This window comes from Pan paniscus, chromosome 2 (assembly GCF_029289425.2).
Source record: "Pan paniscus chromosome 2, NHGRI_mPanPan1-v2.0_pri, whole genome shotgun sequence".
NCBI lineage: Eukaryota > Metazoa > Chordata > Mammalia > Primates > Hominidae > Pan > Pan paniscus.
In genome coordinates, this window is record NC_085926.1 from 156,719,060 (window position 1) to 156,731,501 (window position 12,442).

The 12,442-nt window shown below is 37.4% G+C and overlaps 1 long non-coding RNA gene across 1 annotated transcript in view; it reads left to right on the forward strand.

Moving 5' to 3' along the window:
• The window catches only part of LOC130541373 (uncharacterized), a 48,755-nt gene extending 36,563 nt beyond the window's left edge, over window positions 1-12,192 (forward strand). Inside the window, exon 2 of the long non-coding RNA XR_008955419.1 lies at window positions 6,987-12,192. This is a non-coding gene — a long non-coding RNA (uncharacterized LOC130541373). The remainder of the gene's footprint in view (window positions 1-6,986) is intronic.
• Window positions 12,193-12,442: the final 250 nt, after the last annotated feature.

Consider the following 12,442-nt stretch of genomic DNA (forward strand, 5'->3'; position numbering starts at 1 on the left):
TTCTTTTGACCAACTAAGTTGGAGCATTACAGGCTGGGGCTGTGTAACAGACTGGAAGTGGGGCCTGATTTGGGTCTCTGGAGCTTCTGAGGTCTGGGACATTTGGTTTGCACAAGCCACTGAATCCATTTTTTATGAGAGACAGAAGCTGGATTAAATGATAGCTATATTTCTTTAATTTTTCCTATTCAATAATTGAAAGATATAAATTTCTAGGTCCTCTGTCTCTCCCAATTTGGCCAACACCGGTAGAGAAGCCACTAACTATTTGGTTAGTTTCATTTTACTTTTAGACTTCTAAAGGTACCTGGCTATTTACATTTAAGGGGACCCATCAAGTGCTAAATTTGTTGACTCTTTAATAAAAGAAAATTTTAAGAAAAGAAAAAGGAACTGATATATTTCACAACTGGTAAATTACAGTAAGCTAAAGTCCCATGACATTCCAGAGTCCCTCAACCACCCACAGCACTCTTAGAGATAATTAGGAAATTTCAGACTAACCAAACTTGTCCTGTGTATTTTCTTCCTGTGGTACATATTAGACTACAAAGCTTGCAGTAGAAGAAGAAAAGACAATCACTGCGTATTGCTGGGTTGTGGGTTCTGAAGCAAACTTGAAATTGAAGGTTAAAGCTGGGCAAATGTAGCAGAATGATCTGTTTCTGGAGAAAGTGATTCTAATGCAGAGATTATGGCCTGAGATTTTGAGAGGGGGCAGTGAGTGTTGTGGGGGCAGGCAATGGCCTGCTACGCAGACAGGATGGAGAGAGATAAATGGTCCTCCTGAAATAGTAGCTTTTGGGGTAGATATTACTGGTGACACAGCAGAACTGAGTGATGTACTCCTTGCTGGGGAGGAAACCAGCATTTTAAAATTCACTACATATTTATGACCCTTTGGACCATAATCCTGGAGCTCTTTGCTGTTCTAAGTGTCTGATGAGGACTCCTGAGCTGCCGGGTTCCAAGATGCAGCTGCCAGATTATGTTTATTTTTTGACAAAAACAGGAGCTGGTGGATCTCAAGTCTGGGACAGGGCCCTGGTGTCCTGCTGACCCTGATTGGAATTCATTTAGAAAAATGCAGATGGGCTGCACCGTTTCTTACTTAAGGATATAATATACCCATAGTACTTTAAATGAAGTGCTGGAGATGTTTTCTAGAGGGCTCACTGAGCAAGAGATCTAGTGGGCTAGATGAAGCTAACCATCAAACTGCTGCCCCCGTTTGAGTCCCTGAGACAACTTCATGCCAATCAGGACTCATACAAGTCAGGAGCTTTGTGATAATGAGTTCAGAATTAGTAGTGTTTCACTCTTCAGACTTGTCTTGGATTCTATCAATGACTTCCCTCAGTGGAATTTGTTTATTTATTTTTGAGATGGAGTGTCTCTCTGTTGCCCAGGCTGGAGTGCAGTGGCATGATCTCGGCTCACTGCAACCTCCGCCTCCCAGATTCAAGTGATTCTCCTGCTTCATCCTCTTGAGAAGCTGGGATTATAGGCATGCACCACCAAGCCCAGTTCATTTTTTGTAATTTTGGTTGAGATGGGGTTTCACCATGTTGGCCAGGCTGCCCTGAAACTCCTGACCTCAAGTGATACACCTGCTTTGGCCTCCCAATCTCAGTGGAATTTAGATCTGTCAATTTCTTACTTTTTGTATTTTGAAGCTATGTTATTGAGTGTGTTTGGATTTAGGACTGTGATATCTTTCTGTTGGATTCAGTCCTGATCACATAAAGTGCCCCTCTTTATGTTTGGTAACACTTCTTGCATTACAATCTCCTTTGTCTGATATTAGGATAGCTACCTCAGCTCCCTTGTGGTGAATATTTACATGGTGACTCTTTTTCTATCCTCTCGCATTCGATCTATTTCTTATACTTAAAATGTGGTTGTTGTAAGCAACATATATTTTTATCCAGTATTACAGTCTTGGCTTTTTACTTGGGTTATTTAGTTAGTTTATACTAAAACTGATACAGTTAAGTTTATTTCTACTGTCTACCATTGGTTTCTATATGTAGACCTGTCTGTTTTATGTTTCCTTTTTTTCTTACCTTTTTTGATTAATAAAATATTTTTTATTATTCTGTTTTACACCTTCACTAACTTGCCATAGACTTCATTACTGTCTGCTTCCATTTCTTCATTGCTAATCTCTGGCTACCTTCAGTTCTGGATTCCATCAGTTGAAGAGGAAAAGTAACATTCTCCAAGTGCTCAGGGTGAGCAATAGATAGTTTAAGCTTAGAAATGAATGGGCTGGAAGGATAAACAGAGATAAATAGAGATGGAAAATCACATTCTTTGAAGGGATCCATGAGATACATGGTTTTATAATGGAAGGGGCTGCATTTTCAACAACAGAAAAGAGAAATAATGTCAGTTATTCTAAATATTGTATAGTAAAACTTCCTTGGCTCCAAATGTAGCCACGTTTCCCAATTTTCTTACACTTACAGATACGTCTGTCCTTTGAGAAGAAGTCATGCTATTGACATTCTGAAGTCAAAATTAAGCATCATTCATTATTTAATTGCTTAATTTACTGTAATCCTTGGATGAGTTTAGTAAAAGAAACTGGTATTATCTGATACCTGTTCTATCATCTTTCCTCTTCCTGGCTTTCTTTTTGATTTTATTTATTTATTTATTGAGATAGGGTCTCACTCTGTCACCCGGACTGGAGTGTAGTGGCGCCATCTTGGCTTATTGCAACCTCCATCTCCCAGGTTCAAGTGATTCTTGTGCCTCAGCCTCCCAAGTAGCTGGGGTTACAGGCAAGCACCACCATGCTCGGCTAATTTTTGTATTTTTAGTACAGACGGAGTTTCACCATGTTGGCCAGGCTGGTCTGAAACTCCTGACCTCAAATGATCCACCCACCTTGGCCTCCCAAAGTGCTGGGATTACAAGTGTGAGCCACCACGCCCGGCCTCTTTTTGATTTTAAAGGAGGAGTTTTTACTTCTGTGTTTCTAAAGCTAATACTCCCAGCTCCTAGCTACCCTTACCCACCTCCTGTGGAATATCACCTTCACATGTTTTGGCATGTTTGCTATCACTCTTTCTGTTTCTCCTCAGAATATATCTTTTGTCTCTCCTGACATTGCTAGTTACATGCAGTCTCTTGGGTCTCTTTTCCAAGAGGTTTGTATCCTCTACTTCCATTTTCTATTTACTCCTTTCTTTTTTTTTTTTTTTTGAGATGGGGTCTCGCTGTGTCGTCCAGGCTGGAGTGCAGTGGCGTGATCTCAGCTCACTGCAAGCTCTGCCTCCCAGGTTCACGCCATTCTCCTGCCTCAGCCTCCCAAGTAGCTGGTACTACAGGCACCTGCCACCACGCCTGGTTAATTTTTTGTATTTTTAGTAGAGACGGGGCTTCACCATATTAATCAGGTTGGTCTCGATCTCCTGATCTCATGATCCATCCGCCTCTGCCTCCCAAAGTGCTGGGATTACAGGCATAAGCCACCACGCCCGGCCTACTCATTTCTTTTTTTTTTTTTTTTAAATTTTTCTCAACAGGTTTAATTTCATCAGGTCATTTAAAAAACGGATGCATATAAACACAAAAAGAGTTCAGATTTTGACTTCCTGCTGGCAGAAACATAAAGAGAAAAAAAAAGTTCAAATTTGTATGTTTAAAAAATGGATCCATAATAGTTGAACATATTTATAGAGTACAAGTGATATTTTGATACATGCATACAATATGTATAGAGCTCAATTTTTCTTTTTAATTAAAATTTTTATTATTTACTCATTTATTTGTTGATGTGTTAGCTAGGATATTTTCAGCTACATGTGACAAGAAATCCAACTACTAATGTAGCTTAAATAATGAGGACATTAGTAATCTCACATGACAAGAGTTCAGAGATAGGGCTGTTTGAAAACTGGTGAAGTGTTCAGTGATGATATTCAAGACCCAAGCTCTTTTCATCTTTTAACACAACCATTCTTGGTATATTGGTTTTCATCCACAGCCTTATCTTCTCATGGTTGCAAGATGGCTGTCATAACTCCAGGCATCACACTTCACACAACTATGTCCAAGATGGAAAAAAAAAAGTAGTTTTCTTCTCACATAGTTCTTTTCATCGGGAAGGAAAGCATTTCAAAACCTCCTTATCAAACTTCTATGAGGCCATTTCTCAGAATCAGGTCACATGTCCTGGCCGCAAGGACTGAGAAAATGAGTAGATGGTATTTTAATCCTCTATAGTAAGAGATGGTTTTGGTAGCAAGAAAGTGATATTTTGGAATGTTATACTTTGTGGTAAGAAACCAGTGGTGTTTACCACAATTAACTCTTTAAATTTACCTTCTGATCTTGAGCTCCAGACTCATATAACCAGTTGCTACTGGAAATTTCCACTAGGAAGACCCACTGATACCTTAAATTCAATGTATCTGCCCTTTCTCCCTGCCCCTGGCTCTTCTCCATACTCCATTTCAGGGAACAGCACCACCATCTATGCAGTGGTCAAGCCAAGAACCTCGGTGTCATCTTTGCCTGCTCTCTTTCTTATCCTTTTTCATCACCTTATATGATTGCCTCCATCACCTAAAGGCCCCTCACATCCGCCCATTTCTCTCCATCTTTATGTCCTCATTGTCTCTATCCTGTGTTGTCCATTTCTGAACCACAAAACAGTGCTTAACTCAGAGCAGTAAGTCAGTTTGTGGGATGAATGTTTCCAAATGGGAAACAAACATTTTAAGATAAACAATGACTACCATCTTGCCTTATCAATTAGCCTTTTTTCACCCATTTTTTGTTGGGTGGGTGGAAGGCCAGATGCAGCAGGATGGGTTATTGACAGAAGAGAATTATAAAGGATATAAAGTATTTTAACTCTCTGTCTGTCCTATACTAGCCTATGCCTCTCTCCTTGTGCTCTCCTCATATTAAGAAACAGAGGATGTTGTCCGGGAGGTCATAATAACCTAAGTGAGTAAAATTCTGAAAGCCAATTTTCGATTCCCAAGTGTATTGGCTATCTAGAATTTCCAAGGAACTTGATGGATCAGAGTAATGCAAAAAAGCAGGACCTCAAGCCCCAGGGTTTTATAGCACCTATAAAACATGTTTTACAGTTTCTGTTCAATTTTATGCTGTTAAGCTAAATATTTGACATCATATGGCACTTTAAGCACATTGATTTATGGTAAGTCAGCAACTGCATCTGTAATAAAAAGTCCAAAGTATGGGTTTTAAAAGTAATCTACTGTATTTATTATTGACATAAACAGTTACCTGCAGTCCATTTGAACATCATCTTAGATTTAACTCATGTATTAAAGATATTATGTTTTCCACTCAGCAAGGTCACCTTCAAGGTGAAAACTGTATGTGGTTGAAAATGAAAAAGATCAAGTGTATAAAGATAAATATTTTAAAAATAAATGATATATAGGATTTCATTTTTGTACACTCCCGATTAATAATCATATTCTGTTTATTTTTTACACCCACCTTCTTCTCCCAATCTCCAACTCCAGAAACCACTAATCTGTTTTCCATCTGTATAATTTTGTTATTTCAAGAATGCAATGTAAATGGAATCACATAGTCTGTAACCTTTTGAGATTGACTCTTTTTTTTTTCACTCAGCATAATTCCCTTGAAGTCTGTTTACTTTTATGTGGATTGTCTGTCTCATGCTTGTTTCACCAGGGTAGTTACAACTAGGGTGGCATAATTTGACTAATTCAAGAACTACTTCAATATAAATCAAAATAAGAGAGTCTAAATTCTAAGTAATTTTTTAACAGGACAAAATTATTTATAATTATGAGTCCATGGTAATGAGTGAGGAATATTTATTTTTAGACAGTGTTAGAGCAAATATGGACAAAAATGCACCTAGTTCAACTATGACATAGTTGGCAGCATGATTAAAAGAACCACCAAATTTCCCTAATGCCAATTTGAGTGTTTTAGTAAACATTTGAGAAGAAAATGCCAAAAATGTTGGAAAATACATAATATTTATTTTGCACGTGCCAAATGTGTACTAATTTATGAGCATTTATTGTGTTTACCTTGTGTGTGCATGGTAAGCCCAGAAGTCATGGAAAAACAAAATCTGCATGGGCCAAAGGTATAAATTTGTATTGCCTTTCTTTGACTAGCTAATGTGTTTCTTGCTACTGTTCTTAAGATATTGTATGTGGGTTTATATTTGTTTTCAAAAATAAATGGAAAGTTTGACAAGAGCAATTTCTTTTTAAATACCTCAACAGAAGGAGGTCTGCTGTTTGGGGTTGGTTTATTTTAGGGAGTGTGTTACCAGGCTGTGACACAAGGTCTCCAAGGCCACTCCCAGGTTCAGTGATTCTCTAGGAGGACTCACAGGACTCCGCATAAATCATACTCATGATTACGATTTATTACTGAGAAAGGGTACACAGCCAAATCAGCAAAGGGAAAAGGCACATGGACTGAAGTCTGGAGGAAACAAGGTACAAGCTTCTAAGGGTCTTTTCCCAGTTGAGTCACACAGGACACCCTTAACTCCCCAAGCAACAAGCTGCGACAACATGTATGAAATGCTACCAACCAGTGAAGCTCATTAGAGACTCGTGCCCAGGGTTTTCATTGGGGGTGATGACATAGTACTTTCTATCTAGCACATACCCAAATTCCTGGCTCCCAGAAGGAAAGCAGGTGGTCAGCATAAACCATATTATTTGTACAAATAGTTCAGGCACAATGAGCCACTCTTATCTACTAATGGAGGGAATCCTCCCAAAATCTAAGTTCCCAGATGCCAGACAAGAGCCAGCCTTGGAAGCTGGTCTTTTCAAGGATAGCAGCTTAGGCCTGCTGTGTAAGTCTTTTCTGTACATAAGCATATTTAGTGTAATGCCTTAGCCTATCAATTTGATCTCCATCTCTCTGACTCCTTTGTCTTTGAACTCAAGTGAATAAGGGAAAACTGTTATTTATTTATTTATTTTGTTGCCTAGGCTGGAGTGCAATGGTGTGATCTCAGCTCACTGTAATCTCCATTCCCCCGGGTTCAAAAGATTTTCCTGCCTCTACTTGCCAAGAAGCTGGGATTCCAGGCATGCACCACGATGCCTGGCTAATTTTTGTACTTTTAGTAGAAATGGGTTCTTGCCATGTTGACCAGGCTGGTCTTGAACTCCTGACCTCCAGTGATCTGCTTGCCTTGGCCTCCCAAAGTGCTGGGATTACAGGTATCAGCCACTGCACCCAACCAAATGTTACTTATTGACCCTCAGCTAAATATTATGGCAGGGACAAATGAATAAGAGAGTGGTTAGGCAAGTAGGCCTCTTTCTCCAAGCATGAGAATAAAAGAAAACAGCAACAACCCAACAACAAACACCAACAAATTAAAACTTTATTATTAAGGATAGTGTCTGAAAAATGGATTTGCTTCACTATCCTTATTGACAAAGTCTATGTTGTGGCTTGAGATATTGATATTGCTGTATGGAATATCTCAATTAAGAAATGTATAATATTGTTTATTTCATTTAAGACTGTCATCTTTTATAATTTTCACATGTGTGTGAATGGGTGTGTATGTCTGCATGCCTGATCATTACTATAAGATACTGGTACTGTGGTAGATGTATACCTTTTGAAACTAAGTAAATATACATGTTTTAGAGCTGTGTGCTCAAAACTGCTTTACTAATAGGGGTTTAGCAACCATTGTCTTTGCATCATGTAATTTCAAAACTGGAGGGAATCTAGAGACCTAGTTAAACTCCGTCATTTTACAAATAAAGAAATTGATACCTAGGAAGGTGAAGCTGATTTGTACAAGATGACACAGAAGTTAGTGATAGGGCCAGGCTAGAACTTGGATAATCCTTGAGCCAGGCAGGAATGTTTAACAAAATCTGGTAGGCCTTGGGAGCCACAGTTCTTTTGGGAGAAGAAATGAATGAGTCACCTTTCTCCTTGCCTCTGTTCCTCCTGTGTCATCTTGCTTCTGAAGTCTTCCTCCTCCTTTTCTTCTCTAGGAGGACTGGGCTCCCACAGTTTGCCTCACCTGGAGAGGGATGAGGGAGATTTATGCCCCATTCTGTCTCTGTGGGAGAATTTCACCTTGGAGTGTGCCTGAGACATTGCTAATTGAATATTGGCTGGGACAATGATTGCTCAAAACTGTGCTATGAGTGCATTCATTGTTACACATTTTACTCTTTTTCAAGTATGTAGGCTGAAATTGGAGAGAGCTTAAATTAGTTTGGAGTCTCAGTGTTATAATAATCCCTCATGTTTTCACAGGGCTCACCCAGTTGTACAGTTCTTTTCCTTTACATAGTTTCAATTGGTATTGTTTACAAGCACTCAATTTTGGGATCATTTGTAACCAGAAAACAATGAATAAAATAATGAATTATATTTTACAGCGGCAGAAATCAAGACTCAGGGACATTAAATGATGGCATGTCAGAACCAAGTGCCAAGCAAAGGCTTCAGATTTTTTCCCTCCACTATACCACAATACTATGATTCTGCATTGTTACTCAGGCCACATACCGTACAGAACCTTATGTAAATTATGGAGGCTTGATTCCATGTTAATTATTTCAACTACCCCATCTGTAATTTTAGTTTGAATTTACACATGATATTAATATACTATAAACCTCCTCTGTAGAATTTAAAGAGTGTATTCTAAAAAAATTATATGACATGTCAAAGGACATAGAATAGTCAAAACAGTTTTTGAAGAAGGAGAACCAAGTGGGAGAATTTATATACCTAATTTTAAGATGGTCAAAAAAGCTACATTAATCAAAACATGCGGAATTGGCATAAGGATAGACACAAAGACCAATGGAATACAATAGAGAGTCTAGAAGTAGACCCATAAATATAGTTTCAATTAATTTTTTACATAAGGTAATTCAGAGGGGGAAAAGATTGTATCTCTAACAAATGATATAGGAGCAACTGGATGTCTAAAAAAGAAATTAAAGGACCTTGACCTTTAGTCACACCATATACAGAAGTTAACTGGATCATGTAATTAAATATAGAAGCTAAAATCGTAAAACTTACAAAGCACAAGGGAAAAGTTTTGTGACCTTAAGTTAGGGAAGACTGTCTTAGATAAGACACAAGAACACAGAAATAATAAGAAAAAGGTTAATTGGACTTCATTGAAATTATAAACATAAAATCTCAAGAATAGAAGATGAGGTTTCTGGAATGGTAGTATGAGTCACTAACAGAAACGAAGGGAGAGATAAATAATTCAGCAATGTAATTGGACACTTCAATACCCTACTTGCAATAATGGATAGAAGAGCTAGGCATAAAATCAAGAAGGATAGGAAGACATGAAAACCTTGGAAAACTATAAATCAAAGACACCTAACAGATATCTATTCAATACTTTACCCAACAACAGCAGAATACCCATTCTTCTCAAGCACACACGGAACATTCTGTAGGACAGACCATATGGTAGGCCACAAGGAACGCTTCAGTGAATTGAAAAGGATTTAAATAATATAAAGTATGTCTTCTGATCAGAAATAACAGAAGAAAATTTAGGAAATTCATAAATATATGGAAATTAAAGAACACATTTCTAAATAACTAATGGGTCAAATAATAAATCACAAGGGAAATTAGGAAATGTTTTGAAATGAATAAACACAAAATACAGAATACTAACGTTTATATGATACAACTAAAGTAATGTTTACAGGAAAATTTATAACTAAATGCCTATGTTTAAAAAGAAAAAAATACTATATCAATAACCTAATGTTATACCTCAGGAAATTAGAAAAAAGAAAAAGAAACTAGACACAAAGCAAGCAAGAAGGAGAGAAGTAATAAAAGTTAGCATGAAAATAAATGGAATAGGGAACAGAAAAACCATAGAGAAAATCTACAAAACCAAAAGTTGGTTCTTGAATCAACAAAATTGACAAAGTTTTATCCAGATTGACCACCACCACCAACAACAAAGAGAAGACTCAAATGGCCAAAACTCAAGAATAAAAGAGGGGTTATAACTACCAATATTATTAGTCACTGGAGAAATACAAAGTAAAACTACCATGAGATACTACTATACGTCTATCAGAATGGCTAAAATCAAAATGTAAAAAACCTGACAATACAATGTTGATGAGGTTATAGAGCAACTGGTGGGAATGCAAAAAGCCAAAGCCAGTTTTCATGGCAGTTGGCAGTTTCTTAAAAAGTTAAACATGCACTTACAGAAATGGACAAGTTGATCCTGAAGTTCATATGGAAATGTAAGGGACCTCAAATAGCTAAAACAATCCTGAGAAATAATCACACAACTCAGTAATCCTACTCACAGGTATTCACTCAAGAAAAATAAAAACATAAGTTCTCAAGAAGACTGTACATGAATGTCCTAGCAGCTGCGATAGTCTGAATGTTTGTATCCCTCCTCAGATTCATATGCTGAAACCTATTCCCCAATGCAATAGTACTAAGAAGTGTAGCTTTTAGGAGGTCATTAGGTCATGAGGGTGGAGCACTCACGAATGGGATTAGTGCCTTTATAAAAGAGGATGGAAGGAGCCTGTTCACCCTTTTGTCATGTGAGGACACAAGAAGGTGCCATCTATGAGGCAGACAAGGAGCCCCCACTAGATGTTGAATCTGCTGGTGCTTTGATTTTGAACTTCACAGTCCCCAGAACTCTGAGCAATAAGTTGCTGTTTATAAATTACACAGTCTAAGGTATTTTATTATAGTAGCCTGAAAGGACTAAGACAGCAGTTTTATTCATAGTAGCCCAAACTGGAAGGGGACTCAAGTGTTCATCAACAGGTGAATGGACAAATTGCTCTATACCCATTGAGTGGAATCCTACTCAACAATAAAAACAAACTACGGATGTACACAAGATTCATTATGAAATTCATTGATAAATTTCAAATGATTTATGCTAAGCGAAAGAAGACAAACACAAAAGACTACATACTCTGTGAATCCACTTATATGAAAATCTAGAGAGAGCAAAACTATAATGAAGAAAACCAGATCAGTAGATGACAATAGTGTTCACTACTACTACCTATGTGCAATTAGTATACAATTATATATATGAAATATATAAAAATATATGGAATATATATAATAATTGCAATGTGGCAGCAGACTATAATGGCAATGGGCCCTTAGGAAATCTTAACTGATTTTCCATTTCAGCTTTTGAAAAATTTTCAAAATTCTACGCAAAATACTATTCCTCTCAAATAACTATGAGTGATTTATCTGGGCAACTCCTACATTCAAGGTTGCTAGGAAGACTCAGTGAAATGGAAGGAAATGATGTGGTAACTCTTCCAAGCCTCTAGTATCCATACAATTTATTCTTCCCTTTAAAAAAATAGTCTAATATTCACAGAGAAAACTTCAAAATCCCTCTCTCTATAACAGCAAAGACAAGGCCAGAAAATTTAAGATGCTCAAGTTAGAAACACACAATAGCCACAGGGCCTCACAAACACAATGCCAAGGCCAGTCCTATGGTTATAAGTGATTAGAAACAAACATTTAGCAATCACAGTTGAAGGAAGAGGGCACTTCCAGGAACTCCCTTGTGAGGACTGCCCTTCGGGTGACCTTGGAAGAAGAGCATAACCAAGAACTCAGGGCCATCTTGCAACTGGAATAAGGGCTGTACAACCCAAGCAGGCCTGTGCCAATGGGTGGTAACATGTGGCAGAACTTCCACAGCGCAGAGAGAAAAATATAGAATGGATATAATTTCTTAGCCACCCCTGGCTAAGGGTAACATAAGGATAAATTTAACTGTTGATATAATGACTCTATGTGTATCTTTTGTCATCAGTTTTATTAGTCATACTCATGTTTAATAAATATTGAACTTATTCCAGAATGGGGAGTTTGGTTATTTGCAATTAAACTTTTGTGGTTTTTGTTAAGACTCTTAAAACTTTTTTTTGATGTATCCTAATGTTTTTCTGCTGAGACTCTACTGTTAAAACATCTATTTAAAAATATTATCTATACGATATTTAATTAATTTTAATAACAAATGAGTGATATTGATGACAAATAACACAGCTGTAATCTGTGAACTTAACCTTTTCTTTCTTTTTTATTTGAAAATTACCTGCTTTTTGAAACAAACTAATGAAAATTAAAGATGTACAGTTTAATACCTTAGATTTTCTGTCCTTTAATCCATGAAGTAATTAATTAAAGGATTCTCTGGCCCTCACATTTTTTCTCTTAATGCATCAGTGCTTTCAGAATTCTTTTAAAGATCATTTTTTGGAAGGTAGTATTAGGAGAAGGACTGCAAGACCTTAGCTAAGACATTTGCATTTTGTGATTGGAGACTGTTCTAAGTGAAAAAGTCATTGCCCTCAGCTAGAGAGGGGTCTGTAGGAGCATAGGTAGAGCCTCTCTCTTG